The 23147-nt window shown below is 36.7% G+C and overlaps 1 pseudogene; it reads left to right on the plus strand.

Moving 5' to 3' along the window:
• The first annotated feature begins 646 nt into the window (after nt 1–646).
• LOC119528962 lies at nt 647–1404 on the plus strand (annotated as a pseudogene).
• Nucleotides 1405–23147: the final 21743 nt, after the last annotated feature.

The raw sequence follows: 23147 nt of genomic DNA on the forward strand, positions 1-23147 counted from the left end.
ATTTCTTAATAGCTCACATTTCTGTTGTTTGTAGTAGTATATCCTGAAGAATTAAAAAGTATCACAATAACTCTTGTTCTTCCAATATCCTAAAAATCAAATTTTTAAAAAGTTTTAGAGGAAATTGCAAAATAAGCATATTAATGCCATTTTTCTATTTCATGGATATCTAATCTACCAAAATCTTGATATAAGAATCTATGTCCTATACAAATACAAGTTCATATATATTTTTTATTATATATTTTCCCAAAACATGTAATAAAGAATTCTAGTGAGAAGCTTCACATTATTAATTTTGAAGTGCATAGTGTATTATCTTAAATGCTTTCTAAATGTTTTCCCTCACTTCTGTTATCTCTATCCTAATCAATTTTTACTTACAGAATTTTATGTTCTTTCTGTATTTACAATTTTATTGAATGACCCTCCAAGGACTACATAGATCATCACGAGTTTACACAGTGTCTAACACATAGCAGTCCTGCAATAAACATTTGTGAAATGGAACAAAAAGATGAATAAATAAATGAACTTTTTGTGTCCTCCATATGAGAAATAAAGACTGGTGAAAATCCCTTTGGTGGCGGCAGTCTTGGCTGCTTCTTCGGCGCTGCACTGCGGATTCAACGCGGGAACCCGCTTCCGGACGGCGCGTTTTTTTTTATCTGATGTGTTGGGGTGAAGGTTCTGCGACATGAGGAAATTGAAGAAGGCTGCAAAGCTGCCTGTAATGGGCCTTATGATGGGAAATGAAGTAAAACCATGGTGGGATTTGGGCCTGAGGCTGATCATTTTGTTGCAGAACTGACTTACAATTATGGGGTCGGAGACTACAAGCTTGGCATTGACTTCGTGGGTATCACGCTCACGTCTAGTCAGGCTATTAGCAACGCCAGGAGAGGTGCAGTGGCCACCTATGAAGCTGCAGAAGGTGTTTTTGAAACTGAGACCCCTGGAGGATGTAAGTTCTATTTGCAGAATTGCAATAGACCTCAGTCACACCCTGTAGTAAAAGTAACTTGAGCAATGTCTGATCTTCAGAAGTCCTTGAACTACTGGTCTAATCTACTGGGAATGAAAAGTTATGAAAAAGAAGAGAAACAAGGGGCTTTGCTGGGCTATGCTGACAACCAATGTAAGCTGGAGTTACAGGCCATCAAGAGTGCAGTTGATCATGCAGCAGCTTTTGGAAGAATTGCCTCTTCTTGCCCCCTAAAACAGTTGCCAGACATAGAAGACTTAATAAAAAGGGAAAACCAGAAGATTCTGACTCTCCTGGTGAACCTGGAAACCACAGGGAAAGCAACAATACAAGTGGTCATTCTGTTCAACCCTGCAATGGCAGCAGATAAAAGTGATGAGTGGTTTGCTAAACAAAACAAACCAAAGGCTTCAGGTTAACAGAAGACATCATTTGGAAGCAGCATTTGTGATTTCTGTCCTCTGCCTGTGAACCTGATGTGTCCATTCACGATAAATACTTTCACAACTTAGTTGTTAACTATTCAGGCAAAGAGGCTGGGGTGTGTGCGTGTGTGTGAAGATTTGTGTATTCCAATCTTTGAAAGCTCTGATATATTTTATCTATGAAATCCTATTGGAAGTCCAAATAGAGGAGAAATCCTGCTGTGCTCTGCACTGTCACTGGAATGACACATTCTGAGCACAGCTGTATTAGATCAGTGAAAAATTATTTTCCAGAGCTGGGACAGCTGTATAGGCAGTCACCCTTGGTTGGGGATAGAATTTTGATATGCTGTGAATAATGTAGAATTTATGAGAGAGCAACTGTGCAAATAAAGCTAAATCAATTGCTTCTAATGATAATACTCCTAACACCTGATGAAGAATCATTAAAAATATGTCATTCTAATGTCTTATCCTGGCAGGTTTTGATGTTTCAAAATTTTAAAGGAAACTGTGTTTCTTAGACCAAAAGATTTGGTCATTTGACACTCCCATTTTCCTTGCTTTCAAATTTTGAGTAGCCAGAGAAAACAGACAGAAAGTATCTAAGATGTTGAGTGTTGTTACATGCCTGACTCTGTTTATGTAGTTTCCCCTTTTAATCCTTTTAAGAAGAGAACATCGTGTTAGAGTCCTTAAAAATGGATTAGATGATGTCATTAGCCTGAAAATTAGTTAAAAAATTTGCTTTTTGTAGTTTTCTATGTAGCGCTACAAAATAAATGGATTTTAATCACTGGAAACAATAATATTTGATATAGCCTTTTTTTTTTTTTTTTTTTTTACTACTGTATTCTATTCTATTAGCCTGTAAGACTCACTATTTAAAATGGTGGCCAGGTTCAAATTTTCAGGAAGAAACTGAGAAAATTGGAAAGGGATTGACTCAGAAGATACTAATTATTCCAAGATAAAATTACTGGTAAATCTTAGCTCAGCTGTTCTCCTTTCCTGGCAGGATGGGGTAAGGAAATTTCTGGGTGAGTTTTGGCTCACCTTCTTAAGGGAGTAATCTTATCTTCACTGAGAGAAAAGAATCCTTGTCTAGTTCCACACACTTCTCATTCAACTTAAATTTAAATTCTCTATCTTAGGGAAGTAATCACAAGTTTCAAAGCGAACCAAGTTATATATGTCCCTCCTCTTAATAATTGGCTCATTTTTTTCTATACCTGAGAAATTTATATGAATTTGAATGAAGAGATAAACTTGTGTCTGTTACACAATGATTTGTGAATTGTCAGATGTTATATTAGATTATTAATTCTTGATGTTTATCTCTAGTAATACTGTCCTCATGAAAAGAAACTAATTTTTCCATTTACTTGCCTTCTGTATGATGTGACCTTTTAAATTTGTTATAGTAAAACAAGTGGTTTATATAAGTACTGAATGACTAAATAACACATACTAAATTCCTTTTTTGTCTGCTTAAAAAAAAAAGAAATGAAGGCTAAATGAGTTATTGATAAACAATGTAAAATAGTGACTGGCACAGAGCAAGAGCTCTCATTTTTTGTTTGGAAAGTTTTCATGCAAGATGAATTCCAAAAGTGGAATTGCTGGGACACAGGGTTTATGTGTTTTTGACGTTGTTGTTATTGGTAATCTATTAATTTATCTGTTGCTTGTTTGACAACTTTCTTGAAGTATAATTTACATACCATAAAATTTACCTATTTAAGTGTACTATTTAATGATTCTCAATTTTAAGTGCCAGACTTACTGCTGTATGCTAACAGAAAAATTTATCCTATGACTGTCCCTCCTTTCTATATTGGAAGCAGATAACTTGATCTGAGTTTCACAAGTCCATGGCCAGAAGAGAAATTTGCCTTGGGACAAACCAAGCCACTAACTGATTTTGATAAGACTTTGTACTTACCTATATTGTGATGGAATGAATGCATTTTTGCATTTAGAAAGAACATGTCTCTCTGGGGTCCAGGGGGTAAAATGTGCCGGTTTGAAACTGTTATGGACTCCAGAAGAGCCATAATCTTTTAACCCAATCTTGTTGGGTGGAACATCTTGATTATTTCCATGGAGATGTGACTCCCCAACTGTGGGTGTGACCTTTGATTAAATTATTTCCATGGACTTGTGTCCCCTCCCATTCAGGGTGGGTCTTAATTAGATCACTGGAGTCCTTTAGGAGACACTTGGGAGCAGACAGAGATGCTTAGAGATGCTTGGAGATGCAGACAGGACAGATGCTAAGCTAAGAGATGAAGCCCAGGGTTTACCCTGGGGAAGCTAAGAGAGGACCTCCAGATGCTTAGAGAGAAATGCTCTGGGAGAAAGAAGCAAAGGTGCACAGGAGTTGAGAGAGGGGAGATGAAACACAACCCCAGACCAGCAGATGCCAGCCACATGCCTTCCCAGCTGACAGAGGTGTTCCAGATGCCATCGTCCATTCTTCAGTGAAGGTATCCTCTTGTTGATGCCTTAGTTTGGACACTTTTATGGTCTTAGGATGTAAACTTGTAATCAAATAAACCCCCTTTGTAAAAGCCAATCCATTTCTGGTGTTTTGCATAATGGCAGCATTAGCAATCTGGACCAATCATATTTCAGAGTGGTTTTGGTTCTTATTTTCCCTCCAGATTCTCACTTCAAAGGAAAAATTAGGAAATACAGGGAAAAATAAACAGACATAACCTTTTATCAGTTTTTCCTCATGCTTCCAACCACATTTCTTAGGGTGAGGGATATTTTCATTGTGGTTTATATTAAGAGGCAAAATCGACTGCCCAAATGCCAGGTGTGGGTTAAGAAAGCTACTGAATTACTGAACTAATGCTTGTCTTTTACAAAACGGTGATGAGATAAATTGCTACTCTGTGCAGGGCAGCTGTCCCACCCCAGTGTAGCACCCTGACCACTCCTCCCTACTGACTACTGTAGGAATAGGCCTCTGGCCACACAGTCACCCTTCGACCACCACACAAACACTCCCTTGGCATGTTCAGAGTGAACCTTTTATTCAAGACAGCATGTAAAAATGTATGAAGAAAATCAGATGAAGGTACCAATAGGTATATATGTTCTTAATCTACACTGAAGAGTGTAGCTCTTCTCTCTTAAGCAAACCCAACCTCCACTGAGTTTGTAAAAGGATATGCAACTATCATTAAGGTGGCACCACAGGAATAGTACAGAATGGTCTGGAAGAATGAATGGATACCCAAATATGTGTTAACGAATTGCATATTGGAATTATATTTTTGTATATGCTTTGTAGACATGTATAGAATAATTAACTTTTTTTAAAATTCAGTTTTATTGAGATATATTCACATACCATACAATCATCCATGGTGTACAATCAGCTGTTCACACTACCATCTTATAGTTATGCATTCATCACCCCAATCTATTTTTGAACATTTTCTTTACACCAGAAAAAATCAGAATTAGAATAAAAAATAAAAATAAGAAAAGAACACCCAAATCACCACCCCCATCCCACCCTATTTTTCATTTAGGTTTTGTCCCCATTTTTCTACTCATCCATCCATACACTGGATAAAGGGAGTGCAATCCACAAGGTTTTCACAATCACACTGTCACCCCTTGTAAGCTACATTGTTATACAATCATCTTCAAGAGTCAAGTCTACTGGATTGGAGTTTGGTAGCTTCAGGTATTTACTTCTAGCTATTCCAATATTTTAAAACCTAAAAAGTGTTATTTATATAGTGCGTGAGAATGTTCACCAGAGTGACCCCTCAACTCCATTTGAAATCTCCCAGCCACTGAAGTTTTATTTTGTTTCATTTTGCATCCCCCTTTGGTCAAGAAGATGTTCTCAATCCCATGATATCGGGTCCAGCTTCATCCCCAGGAGTCACATCCTGCATTGCCAGGGAGATTTACACCCCTGGGAGTCAGGTCCCACATAGAGGGAGGGCAGTGAGATCACCAGCCAAGATGGCTTAGTTAGAGAGGGCAACATATGAGCAACAAAGAGGCACTCAGGGAGACTCTTAGGCACAATTATAAGCAGGTTTAGCCTCTCCTTGCAGCAACAAGCTTCGTAGGGGTCAGACCCAAGACAGAGGGCTCAGCACATCAAGCTGTCAGTCCCCAATGTTTGTGAGAACATCCACAACAATCCAAGTATGGAAGTCCATCTCTGCTTTCTCCCCCAGCTCTTCAGGGGGGCCCTGAATATATATTTTTATTCTTCACCCAAATTACTTTAAGATGTGTTGCTATTGCATTCTAATCTATACAGACCTACCATAGCTCACTTCCTCTTCAAAGTTCCATGTAATTGTAGTGTTTGAACAGACTGTAGAAGTTATATTGCTTAGAAAATATAGATCCTACACAACATAAACATCTCTTCCCTTGGTCTCACATGGGAGCTGAAGTTTGAACACAATCAGTTTCAACCTTTACCCTTTGGTCCCATTTGCTCTGGTCTTAACCAGATCTGCTTTATTCATATCTCTAATTGAAGTCTGGGCTCTATTTCAGCTGTTTTTTGTTTTTGTTTTTGTTTTTTTTAGCAGTTGCTGTACGCGCTAATACTGATATTCATATCTACTGAGCTCTAGCTCTGGTTTCAGGTATAACACAGAAACCCAATGTTCCAGAGACCAATCAGGTTATACATTAAGGGATCAACATCTCAGAGTTTGGACGTAGCCGTTACAATTCAGGAATAGATTTGACGGCTGTAAGAGCTTACAATCTAGGGACCATTACAATAATCATTTCTCTGTTAGGCTGTGCACCAAGATTTAATTCTGAGTTTACACCTTGTAGTTAGTCCATATTGGTGAGGCATTATAGTGTCTGCCTTGGTTTCTGGCGTACTTCACTCAACATGCTGTCTACAGGATCCATTCACCTCATTGAGTGTCTCACAGCTTCACTCCTTCTTGTAGTTGCTCAACATTCCATTGCATGCATACACCACAGTTCACCCTTCTGTTCCTCAGTCAGTGTACCCTTAGGCCACCTCCACCCACTGCAAATCATGCATACTGCCTCCATAAACACCAGTGTGCAAATGTCCATTCATGTCTCTGTTCTCAGATCTTCCAAATACATACCCCATAATGAGGTTGTAGGACTTTCTGGCCCCACATACTTAGTAAATAGAAAAGGTTTTAAAAATGAAAAGATTAGTTCTACAGGTTGAATATAGTAAGAGTTCTATCAAATTGTACAAAATCCACCCCCCCCATGAAGAAATGTTTACAGACCACTGAGTTTTCTGATTGTAAGAGCCTATCAAATGCTCACGCAAATAATTTTAAACCTACCTGCCATGAGACATAGCACCACGAAATGCTGGAACACTGGGGACAACGATAAGACGTTAACGTCTTTTAGAAAGAGAGAAAGAAAAAGAAATAAGATAATATACAAAGAATATGAATCAGAATATCATCCAGATTTTTACTAGCAACACTGGAAGGTAAAAGTCAATTTTGATAAATCCCTTCAAAATTTTGAGGGAAGTTTATTTCCATCCTAGAAATCTTAATCAAGCATAAATATCAGTTATACATGAGGATAGAATAAAGAGGTTTTTCAGACAAGCAAGATTTTATAAATTTTGTTTCCATGGACCATTTCTCAGGAAATTTTGGAAATATTCCAAAAAATAGAAATAAATGGGATCAAAGAAATAAGGAATCTGGCACAAGAGAAAGGATATTATAGAAAAACAAAATTGTGGGACAATAACTATGCGAGAGAACTACAGAGCAAACTTTCCTAAATGAAGATTCTGTCAAAGCACACTGTGAAGATAAGCTGCAAGAAGATGAAAATGATACGATACCCAATGTGTCTGAGAAGAGATTAATACTTATGGAGAGAATTTGGGTATGAATAACTGATAGGTGTATAGCAAACTAAGTAAAGTAGGCAAGGCACTTTTTAACTCTGATTAAAGAGTTTAACTACAATCAAAATGTAGGAGAAAAGGGGATTAAACAAATCATATATACTGTGTGGTTCAGCTTTGAATAAATTTTCAGAGCCATATCTTTTTTCTTATGTGCTGAGTAAGGAATAGGGAAGTGCCAAATACAACTAGAGTTTCCGTGGACTGCTCCTACCACCAAGCCTGATAGTTGCCTTTTCCTTATTCATTTTCCTATTCATCCTTAGTACCTTACTCCCATACCCAGGCATATCTCATTTTATTGAGCTTCAATGTATTGCACTTTGCAGATATTGCATTTTTTTTTTTTTCAAATTGAAGGTTTGTGGCAACCACGCATAGAGCAAGTCTATCGGCACCATTTTCCAATATCTCTGTGTCACATTTTGGTAATTCTTCATATTCAAACTTTTTCGTTATTATTATATCTGTTATGGTGATCAGTGATCAGTGATCTTTGCTATTACTATTGTAATTGTTTTGGGGTGTCAGGAACTGTGTCCATATAAGACAGTGAACTTAACTCACAAATGTTCTGTGTTTTCTGACTGCTCAACCGATTGGCCATTCCCGTCTAGAGCTCTGCTCCGTGAGCATCCCTATTCCTGAGACACAACGACAATGAAATTATGCCCATCAAAAACCCTACAAATTGTGCTTAAATATATTTTGTTTGCAGTTCTTACTAAATTTTCACGCTGGACTTCATTCCTTTATTCTCATGTTTCTATTTTTACACATATTAAATATTGATTAGTTCACAATTAAAAACAAAAGAAAACCCTACTATTGTCTCTAACTGTTCAAGTGAAAGGAAGAGCCACAAGTCTCTCACTTTAAATCAAAAGCTAGTAATAATAAACTTTAGTGAGGAAGGCATTTTGAAAGCTGAGACAGGCCAGAAGCTAGGCCTCTTGTGCCAAGCAGTTAGCCAAGTTATGAATGCAAAGGAAAGGTTCTCCAAGAAAATTAAAAGTGATACTCCAGTGAACAAACAAATGATAAGAAAGTGAAACCGCCATATTGCTGATATGGAGACAGATTTAATGGTCTGAATAGAAGATCAAACCAGAGACAGCATTCCCATAAGCCAAAGCCTAATCTAGAGCAAGGACTAACTCTCTTCAATTCTATAAAGGCTGAGAGAGGTGAAGAAGATTCAGAAAAAACGTTTGAAGCTAGAAGAGGTTCACTTGGAGGTTTAAGGGAAGACACCATCTCCATAATATAAAAGTGCAAAGTGAAGAAGCAAGTACTGATACAGAAGCTGCAAGGCAAGCTATCCAGAAGATGTGGATGAAATAGTCTTATATTGGAAGAAAATGCCATCTAGAACTTTCAGAGCTAAAGAGGAGAAGTCAATGCCTGTCTTTAAAGCCCAAAGGACTCTCCTGTTAGGGGCACCGCAGCTGGTGACTTTGATAAATTGAAGCTTATGCTCATTTACCATTTCAAAAATCCTAGGGCCCTTAAAAATTAGGCTAAATATAATCTGCCTGTACTCTAAAATAGAACTAAGCCTATATGATAGCACGTCTGTTTAAAACATAGTTTACTGAATATTTTAAGTCCACTGTTGAGATCTACTGCTCAGAAAAAGAGATTCCTTTCAAAATATGACTGCTCATTTACAATGAACCTGGTAACCAAGAGCTCTGATGGAGATTAATATTATTTTCATCCTGCTAACACAACTTCCATTCTGCAACCCATGGATCAAAGAGTAATTTTGACTTTCAAGTCTTATTGTTTAAGAAATGCATCTTGTAAGTCTATAGCTGCCATAGATAGTAATTGCTCTGATGGATCCAGGCAAAGTAAATTGCAAATCTTCCAGAAAGGATTCACCTTTCTAGATGCCATTAAGAACATTTGTGATTCATGGGAGGAGGTCAAAACATCAACATTAACAGGAGTTTGGAAGAAGCTGATTCCAACCCTCGTGGGTGACTTTGAGGGGTTCAAGACTTCAGTGGAGGAAGCAGTTACAGATGTGGTGGAACAGCAACAGAACAGATGTGGTAGAAGCGGAGCCTAAAGATGTGCCTGAATTGTTGCCATCTCTTGATAAACTTTGATGGATGAGGAATTACTTCTAATGGATGTGCAAAGAAAGTGGCTTCTTGAGATGAAATCTACTCCTGGGGAAGATGCTGTGAACATTGTTGAAATGTCAGCAAAGAATTTAGAATATTACATCAACTTAGCTGATAAAGCAGTGGCAGAGTTTGAGAGGACTGACTCCAATTGTTTTTTAAATTCAGTTTTATTGAGATATATTCACATACCATATAATCATCCATGCTGTACAGTCAACTGTTCACAGTACGATCATATAGTTACACATTCATCACAATCTATTTCTGAACATCTTCCTTATATCAGAAAGAATCAGAATAAGAATAAAAAATAAAAGTAAAAAAAGAACTCCCAAACCATCCCTCCCATCCCACCCTATTTGTCATTTAGTTTTTGTCCCCATTTTTCTACTCATCCATCCATACACTGGATAAAGGGAGTGCAATCCACAAGGTTTTCACAATCTCACTGTCACCCCTTATAATCTACATTATTATATAATTGTCTTCAGGAGTCCAGACTACTGGGTTGGAGTTTGATAGTTTCAGGTATCTACTTCTAGCTATTCCAATACATTAAAACCTAAGAGGTGTTATCTATATAGTGCATAATAATGTTCACCAGAGTGACCTCTCGACTCCATTTGAAATCTCTCAGCCACTGAAACTATTTTGTCTCATTTTGCATCCCCCTTTTGGTCAAGAAGATATTCTCAATCCCATGATGGCAGGTCCAGATTCATCCCCGGGAGTCATATCCTGTGTTGCCAGGGAGATTTACACCCCTGGGAAGGACTGACTCCAATTTTGAAAGAAGTTCTAGTGTGGGTAAAATGCTATCAAACAATATTGCATGCTATTGAGAAATCTTTCATGAAAGAAAGAGTTGATCGATGTGCCAAACTTCAATGTTGTCTTATTTTAAGAAATTGCCGCAGTCACCCCATCCTTCAGCAACTACCACTCTGATTAGTCATCAGCCATCAATATCAAGGCAAGACCCTCCACCCACAAAAAGACTACAACTTGCTGAAGGCTCAGATAATGACTAGCATTTTTTAGCAATAAAGGTATATATATATTGTTTTTTAGAGATAACGCTATTGTACACTTACTAGACTACAGTATTGTGTAAACATAACTTTTATATGCACCAGGAAACCATAATATTCATGTGCCTCACTTTATTGCAATATTTACTTTATCATGGTGGTTTGGAACTGAAGCCGCAATATCTCCAAAGTATGCCTGTAGTCGGAGACAAATATATGCTCAACTGAAAAACTTCATATCTCCAATTTCTCTTTAGATAGTTGTGGCCATTGAGAGATAAGGACAAGTTTTGGGGTGATGATTCCAGGGAATTATTTAAAGGGGCTGATTCAGCTGGAGGGGCAAATGTTTTCTGCCCTTCCCTTCTTCCTCCTTTTCCTGCTGGAATATTAGCGAGATTCAAAAACCATATTTTTAATTTGAGATGACCTTGAGAATAGAAGGAACACACCAAGGATAATGAAGAAGAGCAGGTTCCTAATAACCAAGGAATCTCTGTAACTGTCAGATTCATTTAAATGAGGAGTACAGGAGAGAGAAAGAAGCTTTCTTTTGTTTCAGTCAAAATTTGGGGGCTTTCCAGCTTATTTAATTAAATTTAATTCAATTAATACAACTCCTACCAGTTTTATCTTCTGTTTCATGAAAGGGCTCTATGAGATCCTCTATCCATGTGTATCTCCCTCCTATTTTTGCTTTGAAATGTCTTTAGTTTTGCATTTTAAGTGATTTACCTTTAAATCCCACTGTCATTTACAATAGTGTTCCTCAAACTATCTGTGGTGAAAAACCAGTTTATTTCTAATTTCCAATATTTTGCACACTTATTTTCATTAAAATATATAATCATGTGCTTGGATGTCATGGCAATGATGAAATGCTATAAAAAGTCTACATGTGTAATCTCAATTTACACTTCATATCTATCCTTACCCTGTCTCAGACCAACATTTGTTTGTGCACCACATTTTGACTAGCACTGCCTTAAAGGAATTATCTCTATCTGTCTATACCCATATCTATGTCTAGGTCCATATATCTACATATCTATTTTCATTTTATCATTAATACCACTTCACATCAAGTTTAAACAGGTGTAAACTGCAATTTTCTCTGCATTTGGAAAGAAGAAAACAAACCAGAAGCACACTCTTTTACTTTTGGATAGAATTTTTTCATTTTTAGTCTTTTCTCTTTATGGGAAAAAAAAAAAAGAATAGTGAAGTCTTTCTGACATGTGTTTTCTTTGAATTTGTAAGCAATATTTGAATTTCAAATTGACTCTTTCATCTTTCAAACTGGAGATTTTTAGGATCATTTTTCTTGCCCTTAAAGTGGAAAAATTTACCTGCATATATCTGGGTATTAATTCATTTAATTATATTTTTGTTGGTAATTAGTGGGCAATCCTCATGGATTTGTTCAGCTAGAAATAGTTCTCTTCTACAACATGTCCTTCATTGTGCTTGCTTTCCTGGTTGTCACAGTTTGGATCTCCATCTTCTTGCTTATTGTTTTCATCCCTTTTTCATTTTTCTCTGACTCTGAGAGTGGCCTTCAATCTCACAATTTTCATTTTTCCAGTAGGAGTCCTGCTCTTTACTGTAAAGCTTCTAACAATAACAAATCCTGTCATTGCTTTTCATCTTCCCTTATTGATTCTAACTCCCTTGCCATCTCTACTGGCTTCTTGGCCAGCTCTTCTAAAGTCTTTTGCTCAAACATCTCTTCTTTCACGACATGAGCACCGTTGTTTTGTGGATTGAGAAAATGGAGCAAATTATTTATAAATTAGCTTGCTATCCTTTTGTAGAGCCTTCTCTCTAAGTTTTCAATAAAGCTTTTCTTATTTTATGTTGCTAAATCTTGTTATCAGATTGCTTGTTTACTTTTGTATTCGCTTATTCTTCTCTCAAATAATTATATTTAGAATAACTATTTCAAATTATTCATTTGGAAGCTAGCTAAGGCCTGAAGTTTGTCTTTCAACGGGGTGAGTGAGCTTTCCACAATTCTCCTCACTCTCTTCTTGGTTTCTGTTGGGATCCTTCCTTACGTTAACTGGAAGGCTGGTTGCCGTGTTCAGCCCCTAGACCAATTCTGAGAATCTGTCAGTGATCTATGTTTTGTCAATGTACTGAGCTGAGAAAGTTTCTCCAGTCCTGGCCATCTGCTCGTCAATGCCTTCAAAGGTGGTATGTCTTGTTACTTATACCAGTCTGTTGTCTTCCGCTTATCAGAAAAAATTCAGTCTCAGGGCTGTGGATTGTCATTGTGCACTGGGAATTTTTGATGAAAGAACTGGCCACAGACTGACTCCTTGTGGATCTGAAGGAGGGAGGAGGTAAAAAATTTGTAACATCCTTCTACCTTCTTAATATTCTCACCATATCCCAAGACATCCAAACACAGAACTTTTCCTCTTTGTATTTTAATGGGATTTCAGCAAAAAGTGAGATGCCACTAATCAACGTCTACTTTATAAGAGTTAGTCTGCTTTTGCTGCCTTGTTGCTTTCTTCAGTCTAGTTATATAAGGGAGAAAGAGACAGAGAAAAGGGAGAGAGAGAAAGAGAGAGAAATTGACTGAATTTCAGTTTGTTAGGACTATCAGAGTTCCTCCACAGCCGCTTGAGGTGAATGTTTACAAAAACCATTGGTCCCTACAACTAAAACATTTTATCATTGAATCAAATTGCTATTTGATATTTCCTTTTTCTACTGTGAGCATTTTTTCCAGTAGTTTTAGAACACCAATTTTTGGATATGCAAATGTTTTCTGAAATACATTCAAGGAGATAATAGAACTTCATTTCCATTTTATTTATACTGTGGATTGCAACACATTTCAACATTTCCTATTCCAGAATGCAATTTCTTAAAATCTGTCCTTCACAAGGCATGGAGGCTAGATCCACCCTGAGAGAAACTCAGATTCTGAGTTGATTCCTTCAATTCCAGGAACATTATGTGTGCTTAATTAGGCCTTTTACCGAAAAAGACCTCCGGGAAGTTTCCCTCAATTGCTTTTATAAGTCTTCTTCAGAGTCTTAGTGTTGATAATTTCGTTTGTTTTGTCTAAACTTTACTATGGTATTGAGCCAGTCTTTTTATATCAATTTTCTATAAAATGAGTTTAAACTTACTAGGGATTCTTTTTCTCTTCAAATTTCCCAACAAATTCACTGCATAGTTTTAGGATATGCATAAAATTTTACCAAAAGCCCTTTTCTATATTGGACTTTCATGGGATTTATTTCCTTTCCTTTGTAAAATCCTTTACCTTTTCTATCACTTTACTTATTTTACTGGTATTATCTGAGGTCAAGTTTATAAAGTATCCTTCAACAAGAAAGTACTGTGGAAATTGAATCAATAAATAAACGGGCATTCAGCAACATTTTCCTCTCAGGCTTTATGTGCATTTATTATTATTCATAATTTAACATTTATTGAGCACTAAGAAGCATGCTGTCTTTGGAACAAAGCATAGATGGTATCTGTGCTCAGCAGACTTATACCTCATGGAGAATTTGATTTTTAAAACATCTCAAAATTTAACCCTCACCATTAGATATATCAAAGGAGGAAACTGTAAAGTGTGAACAAACTTTGTGCAAAGATTTATTTTTGCCTATAAACCCCTGACTAATAATATCTGCATGGAGATTAGAATCTTGCTAAAGCATGACTGACATGCAAGAGTATTAACTAAAATATATGACTTTGCTATCTGCAGTATAGGCTTGAACTTTAAGTAAATTCAGTTAAAACTGGATTGAACAAAATAGCTCTCTGACCCAGCCTCAAGTCAACTGTATTACAAACAATTCCAGATAATTTCGATCTGTGTCTTTGTTGCTGCAAACGGTCAGTTTCAGCTTCAAATGGGCTTTGGTATCCATTTTAGTTGAGAAATTCAGTAGTTTCTCTGGATTATTCTGAAGAAGGCCAAATCCTGGAGCTACACAGTCTGTGTGTCCTCCCTGGGCTTTTATGAATTAGATGTAACTTGAACCAATAACCAAACTTGCAGGAAAAGCACATTATCTGAAAGCAAGCTCTACCTCTCTGTCCTCCAGTTTTTACTCTAATCCAACTAGAATTGAAATTGAATGTGAGGATAAAGTGCCAGGCAGATGGTACTTACCATTTTCTTCTATCAGACCAGACAATCTTTCTAAAGACTCTGAGGAATTGATCTGCTATTTGCAGCACTGGATACAAAAGAAACATATAGAAAATATAAAAACATAGATTTTTGAAGCATCAAAGAAATCGTAATTGACCCAAGTAGATTAATTTATCTTTTCAAAGTTACATATGTACTGATAGCGAAGGATAAATACCCAGGTTCCCTAAAATTTAAACCTAGTGTCCTAATCTTCCAGGACTTGGTATATCCAACTCAATTTGCCAGCATGGCCTTTGGTGTGGAAGAGCTCACTGATTATTGGTGAACTAGAACATAAATAAATAAATTGAGTCTATAAACGTAAAAGATGAGCAGCAGTGCACCAGCCACATGCAATGGTTTTGCTTTAGATGCCTTCAGCTGCAAGTGACAGAAATGCCTTATTCAAATAGGTTTAAGGCATTAGAAAATGTATTATTTAAAAAGTCTGCAGATAGGCAAGAATCCAGGTGCAGTATGTCAGAATTCTGGCTCTCCTGGTTGTTGTGATTCACTTAGACTCACCAGCTTTCATTGCTTAGCTTGAACCTCAGGCTGATGGGAATTCAACTGCAGCATTTTCAGGCTTTGCATCCAGAGGTGCCAGTGTCCTGAAACCAATAGGGGTCAACTATTCTTTGTGTGTCTTACATAGAGGCAAGGAATGTTTCTGAGGAGCTCTTTAACAGCAAAATTTTCCTTGCTCCTCTTTAACCAGGACTAGGTTCATTCCTTCCCTAAATCATGCACTTGTAAAAGGAAATGGGATTTCATTTGACATGGATAGATGATGATAACTGAATTAACATGGCCATTGTAGGATGTCTTTTGTGCAGTGTGAGAGCATATGTAGGAAAAGTATTTTAAATAGAACTTTTTAGAAATGATACACTAGTAAAATCTTTACTATTTAAAAAACAATATGCTGTTATTCCTTAATGGCTGTCTTTTAGTTCTTCTTCTGTGCCTTATAAATAAATTTATTTTGATTAGTAATTTCCTTCCAGTTTTGTCTTATAAAATCCTTATGACTCTCATCTCCCTCTATTTTGTATTTTTACTTATAATTGCTTCTATGAACATACATATTGATAATTTCTTTATCTTTTCCTTTATCCTTGAAAAATGAACTCTGGTTTGAACTTCTAAAATTTTAAGAGTTGTCTCTTACAGTAGTTGAGAAATAAAACTTGGTTGCCTTTTAATCAAATTCCTTGGATTATTTTATACATTTTCTATTACATAGAATACTTTATTGTTATGATTTAATATACATAGCCTTTTATGATAGAGTTCTCAAATTCCATATAATTTAATGACAAATCTTCCCGCATTTCTTCGGTATCCCTCCTTTTGCATGGGGACTACCACTTCAGTGATGAGTTTACCTAATTTAATAATTCTAAAGTTTCAAGCACCTTGGGATTATGATTCCTTTCTTATGTCTAGCAGATGACGTTCAGCCAAAAGGATTTGGTCTTACCCAAAGTTATAAAAGACAGGGAGGGAAAGAGCTTTCAGTAACGCTATGCAATGTGTGCTCTACAGACCAGAACTGTTCAATGTAGACTTCGTTACTCGACCCTGATAAGAAAAGTGCAGAATATGAGAATAAGCATTTAGTTGATTCATTTTGTTCAACAGGTTATAGACGAGTTGTGTATTACAGACCTCACAAGGCTATTTGATCATGGAGCGAGCTGCATACTATCACAATGTGTAATGTCAACTAGAACACAAAATGCATAAAATCCAGAACCCATTTATTTCAGTAGAAGATAAAATTGAAATTTAACTGTAACATTACAGGATAAATGATTAGAAATGAGTACTAATGAGAGGTTGAGGATGAGTTTTGGAATATAGCATTAATTGTTTCATTTTAGAGAAATGTTAAAGACTACTATCCTGAGCTTGCTGAAATTGCTTTAAAATACTTCTTCCATGATGATTCTATATATTCTAGGGAGAATAGTTTTTATGCCAAGAGTATTATGAAAACAATTTAGATATACAAGTAGCACTATTTATATAACCAAGTCACATAACTTAACATGGAAGAAACAAACTCATTTGCCGCATTAATAACTTTATCAATAGGCTACTATTCATTCAAAGTGCTTATAACTGTTTGGTATGGGGAATCACTATTTCAGGCATAACTTTTTATACAGGTAAAATTGTAGAACAAAAAGAGTTGCAAAATGTATAGAATTTTGTAGTTGTTTCCTTTTTCCTGGGTTACATTTGTTCTCATTTCTAATGTTTATTTATATATAATTTTATATCCGTTGAATCAGTAAAAATTTGTAGCATTTATTTTGTATGTCTTTGTTTTTTTATTTTATTGTCCTAGTTATTTCTTTTTATTGATGTTTATAAACTATTGGTGCACAATAAATTAGGGGACAAAACTAATCCTTTATTACAGGGATTTTGAGAAACACTGCCCTAAGGAACTAGGCTGTAACTATTCTGATCTTATAGGATGGCATTAGTGAGTAGAGGAAAAATAAGTAACTATAAAACAAAATTCAGCTTTAAGATGAAAAGAGACAACAAATAGGTGTCTAATTATGGGGAAAGCCTGCTGTAGCAAAGGCCTCCAGGGAAGTTACTCCTCCTATTCCAGCAGATACTCTCTCTGATCCCACCTGTACTATTCTTCATAAACCTGGTGAGGGTGAAAAAGGAGAGAAGGAACAAATGATCACATTATAACATGTAATAGAGGCATGATGAATAGAGGAGCCTGGCTATAGAGAAGAGGCATATGAGAAGAGAAAGTGAGCCTGTAATCATGGCAGTGGGGGTGGGGAAGGGAGAAGAGAGACAAAAATGGTGACTTCTATTAAAAAAAAAATAATTAACTTTCCTTATATCAGATTGTGGGTGGAAATGGCATGTGACTATGGGTCCACAAAATCTGAGCTTTGTAGGGCAGCCATAGGCTGGAAATTATGCTAAAGGTAATGTTGAAATCCTCAGTTTGAAATTCCAGCAAGAGCCAGTGTTGAAGTAGAAGCAGATATTCTCCTTCTGACTTCTGAAACCCTCAGTGCTGGCTTTTACCACCTTCAACTGATTGGATTAGGAGATTGTCCACAATTCTGAAGGCTATCTTGTTTATTGGTTGTAGACACAGTCATCTGATTGTAGATGCAAATCCCATCTATGAAATATCTTCACAGTAACAAGTGGGGAAGTGTTTGACCAAACAACTGGACACCATAGCCTAGCCAAGGTGATACATGAAACTAATCTCCACAATGACATCTCTTTATATGTCTTTGGATTAAGAGTTTTTGTCTGGTATTTCAGATACCATCACAATTTTGGCAAGCAAAGAAGGAATTTTTGCATTCTTTACCACATTCTGAAAATAATTTTCCTTTAAGTACATGAACAGTTTAACAAATACGAGTCTTATCTAAGCTGAAGGCAAATAAAAGGATAAAAGTATGGGACACAATCAAAATTCCAACAACCTACTTTGCGGACTTGGAAAAGCTAGTTATTAAATTTATTTGGAAAGAGAAGATGCCTTGAAGTGCTAAAGACACTCTAAAAAACAAAAATAAAGTGGGAGGACTTACACTCCCTGACTTTGAAGCTTATTATAAAGCCACAGTTGTCAAAACAGCATGGTACTGGCACAAAGATAGACATATTGATCAATGGAATCAAATTGAGAATTCGGAGATAGACCCCCAGATCTATGGCTGACTGATCTTTGATAAGGCCCCCAAAGCCACTGAACTGGGACATAACAGTCTTTTCAACAAATGGGGCTGGGAGAGTTGGATATCCATATCCAAAAGAATGAAAGAGGACCCCTACCTCACACCCTACACAAAAATTAACTCAAAGTGGATCAAAGATCTCAATATAAAAGAAAGTACCATAAAACTCCTGGAAGATAATGTAAGGAAACATCTTCAAGTCCTTGTATTAGGTGGCCACTTCCTAACTTTACACCCAAAGCACAAGCAACAAAAGAAAAAACAAATAAATGTGAACTCCTTAAGCTTAGAAGTTTCTGAACCTCAAAGGAATTTGTCAAAAAGGTGAAGAGGCAGCCAACTCAATGGGAAAACATTTTTGGAAACCATGTATCTGACAAAAGACTGATATCTTGCATATATAGAGAAATCCTACAACTCAATGACAATAGTACAGACAGCCCAATTATAAAATGGGCAAAATATACGAAAAGACAGTTCTCTGAAGAGGAAACACAAATGGCCAAGAAACACATGAAAAATGTTTAGCTTCACCAGCTGTTACAGAAATGCAAATTAAGGCCACAATGAGATACCATCTCACACCAATTAGAATGGCTGCCATTAAACAAATGAAACTACAAATGCTGAAGAGGATGTGGAGAAATTGGAATTCTTATTCATTGTTGTGGTTCAGCCACTCTGGAAGTCAGTCTGGCAGTTCCTTAGAAAACTAGATATAGAGTTACCCTTCGATCCAGTGATTGCACTTCTCGGTATATACCCAGAAGATCTAAAAGCAGTGACACAAACAGACATCTGCACACCAATGTTCATAGCAGCATTATTCACAATTTCCAAGAGATGGAAACAACCCAAATGTCTGTCAACAGATGAGTGGATAAATAAAATGTGGTATGTACACACAATGGAATACTACGTGGCTGTAAGAAGGAATGATGTCGTGAAACATATGACAACACAGATGAACCTTGAAGACATAATGCTGAGTGAAATAAGCCAGCCACAAAAAGAGAAATATTATATGCTACACTAATGTGAACATTGAAAAATGCAAAATAAATGGTTTTTAATGTAGAATGTAGGGGAGCTAGTGATAGAGAGCAATTAACAAAGGGGGAATGATAACCCCATAAGAACAGATAAGCTGTCATGGGTAAATTTAATGATCTGGGAATGCCCAGGAATGACAAAGGTCTGCTAATTTCTGATGGGTATGGTAGGAACAGGTTCACAGAAATGTTGCTATACTAAGTTATTTTCTTGGGGTAGAGTAGGAACATGTTGGAAGTAAAGTAGTTGTCTTAGGTTAATTGTCTTTTTCTTACTCCCTTGTTATGGTTTGTTTGAAATGTTTTTTTTATTGTATGTTTTTCTTTAAAAAAATTTTTTTGATATAGTTGATTAAAAAAAAAAAGACTTAATTAAAAAAAAAAATGAAAAAAATATGCAGAGCCCCCCTGAGGAGCCGGTGGAAAATGCAGGGGTGTTAGGCTTCCCCACCTCAATGGTTGCTGATGTGCTCACAGACATAGGGGACTGGTGGTTTGATGGGCTGAGCCCTCTACCACAGGACTTGTCCTTGGAAAGACTTTTGCTTCAAAGGAGGGGCTAGGCCTGCCTATAATTGTGCCTAAGAGGCTCCTCCCGAATGCCTCTTTGTTGCTCAGATGTGGCCCTCTCTCTCTAGCTAAGCCAAATTGGCAGGTGAAATCACTGCCCTCCCCGCTACATGGGCTCTGACACCCAGGGGAGTGAATCTCCCTGGCAATGTGGAAAATGACTCCTGGGGAGGAATGTAGACCTGGCATCGTGGGATGGAGAACATCTTCTTGACCAAAAGGGTGATGGGAAAGGAAATGAAATAAGCTTCATTGGCAGAAAGATTCCAAAAGGAGCTGAGAGGTCACTCTGGTGGGCACTTTTTTTTTTTTTTATTAAATTCAGTTTTATTGAAATACATTCACACACCATACAATCATCCATGATATACAATCCACTGTCCACAGTATGATAACAGTTATGCATTCATCACCACAATCTATCTCTGAACATTTTCCTTACATCAGAAAGAACCAGAACAAGAATAAAAAATAAAAGCGAAAAAAGAACACCCAAATCATCCCCCCATCTCTGGTGGGCACTCTTATGCACAATATAGACAACCCTTTTTAGGTTCTAAAGAATTTGAATAGCTAGCAGTAAATACCTGCAACTATCAAACTACAACCCAGAATCCATGAATCTTGAAGATGATTGTATAAAAATGTAGCTTATGAGGGGTGACAATGCGATTGGGAAAGCCATATGGACCACACTCCCCTTTGTCTAGTTTATGGACGGATGAGTAGAAAAATGGGGAAGGAAAAACAAAAACAAAAACAAAAACAAAAAACAAACAAAAATAGCACCCAGTATTCTTTTCTATTTTAATTGCTCTTTTTCACTTTAATTTTTATTCTTATTATTTTTGTGTGTGTGGTAATGAAAGTGTCAAAAATTAATTTTGGTGATGAATGTGCAACTATATAATGGTACTGTGAACAATTGAATGTACGCTTTGTTTTGTATGACTGCATGGTATGTGAATATATCTCAATAAAATGAATAAAAAAAGTATGAAACCATTGTAGGTCTTCAAAAAATTAGAGCTATATTAGAATGTATTTCAAAACAGTATTTTGAAGGTATTTATTATCTAATGTGCCCACCTATCCAAGGAGGTGGCTTTGAAATTAATTCATTCCCTCGTAGAAGGAAGTGAAAGAAATGAAAACACACAAACTTTCTTGAGCTATGACCCTTTATACGGAAATGTTTTGATCATCTCCTATTCACCCCTATAGATGAGGGAGGACTCCCTTGCTCTAAACAGTAGGATATGACCCAAAACATGATACCCTACACTGGGCAGATGATATTAAAGAGAAGTTTATTAAGCAAACAAACAGCCTCAGAGGAGCACACAACATGCCATTCAAGGGATACGTGAGGTTTTCACCCGGGAATAGAATGAGTAAGTGGGAGCTGCAGAAGGCAAGCTTCGTAGTAACATCACGTGAGGTGACCCTGGTTCCCACAGGAGGATGCAGTTGGCTTGTTTGAATAATTTTGTGGGCAGGCAGGGAGGTGAAACAGACTAGGTAGGGTGAGCTGGTCCAGAAGACGGGGGACATAGCCAGGTGGGAAATCTGTTCTGCTGCATGATGGTCATATCTGGCAAGAGCAGGGGAACACATTGTTAGGACTTTAGGTCTGCCAAACTAAGATATCAAGACAGCACATAAATTTTAGGCTCACAAAACACAGGGTACGGTATGCATAAATGTAGTTAAGCATGAGATAGGGTGGCTTCCCAATATTAGAATTGGGAAGCTACTCATATATTCTCCCTTGGCAGACATGAACAATAGATCAGAATCTTGGGAACTGGCACACCAGAACACCATTACTGTCAATAGATCACAGTTGATACAAGAAATGATATGTATTTGCCATCCCTGTGTTAGGGTGATCCCAAAGACATCATTCTCAGATGTGTATTTTCATTTTTGCTATAAAGTTGACAAAGTGTTATATAAATTTTGGCCAGGATACTGTTGTTATACAGACATTGACAGATGTCTCAAACTTTTTTCAAAGCTGTGACAATCACAGGAAGTATGCAGCCAAAAATTATTTTATAACTTCCTCATACTTTGAGCATATTGCATTTCCATTTTGTCTGTCAACTATGTTTAGCTTTTGAACAAGAATAAAGTCTCAAATGGAGCAACTGGCAAGGAAAGGAAATAGCTAAATTTTGACAAGTATTCCTGGCCCCTATGAAAGAGGGAAAAAGAATCTGTGAAAAATTAAAAGATTGCTTTTTTAATATATCCTCACTTCATTTGAAAATTATAAGCCACTCAGGTCATTGATAGAGAAAGATCTACATTTTAATTATCTGTATTGTTGCTTTTTCTGCTTCAGTCCCTTAAACAAGTAAATGTTTATGTCTTATGAAAAATAAAGAATATGGATTATATAACAGTGTCAAATCCTTACGGGGAAAGACTTATAGTGACAATTTTACAAGGCACTACTTAGTTGCTGAGAAGAGAAAATTACATTTGGATGAGTGTAAACTAATGTTGAATGAATAGTTATATCTACATTTTTTTAATATATTGACCAGAGAACGTGCCACAAATTTCTAAAAGCCAAAGCCCTATAGCTACAGTTTTATTGAAAAACAAAATCTATTGTACTTGTCAGGCTGCTCTGAAGGCTAATAACTGGCTTTATTGGAAACACTGTGGCACATTCATATTCCCACTGCTGAAATGTGGTCATTGAAATGTGGCTGAGGGAATCACAAAACAGCACCCTAAGACAGCACACCACAAGCTTTGACTCTCAATTACTCAGCTTGCAGAGGATTTGGGCTCTCTGTTTCTACTTCTCTGAGCTTTTAAAAGAGAACCAGACCCCCCAGAGGGAAGGCTATATATCAGATTTTTTATATTGGCTACTCCAATACAGGGTTTGGTGAAGTAGTAGTTTACAACTCTGATATAAATGACAATCCTGATTATTTGTGGATTTCAATCAGCCAGTCACCCTGTCCTGCAGTCATAGGAGAAGGCTATGCACTGTTCATGGTATTTGTTGCATATTTTAAATACAATTTACAATGTACAAAGGCACCGCCATTTGTCATGCTTATGTAATTTGAATTTT

This window comes from Choloepus didactylus, chromosome 3, assembly GCF_015220235.1.
Source record: "Choloepus didactylus isolate mChoDid1 chromosome 3, mChoDid1.pri, whole genome shotgun sequence".
In the NCBI taxonomy this organism is placed as follows: domain Eukaryota; kingdom Metazoa; phylum Chordata; class Mammalia; order Pilosa; family Megalonychidae; genus Choloepus; species Choloepus didactylus.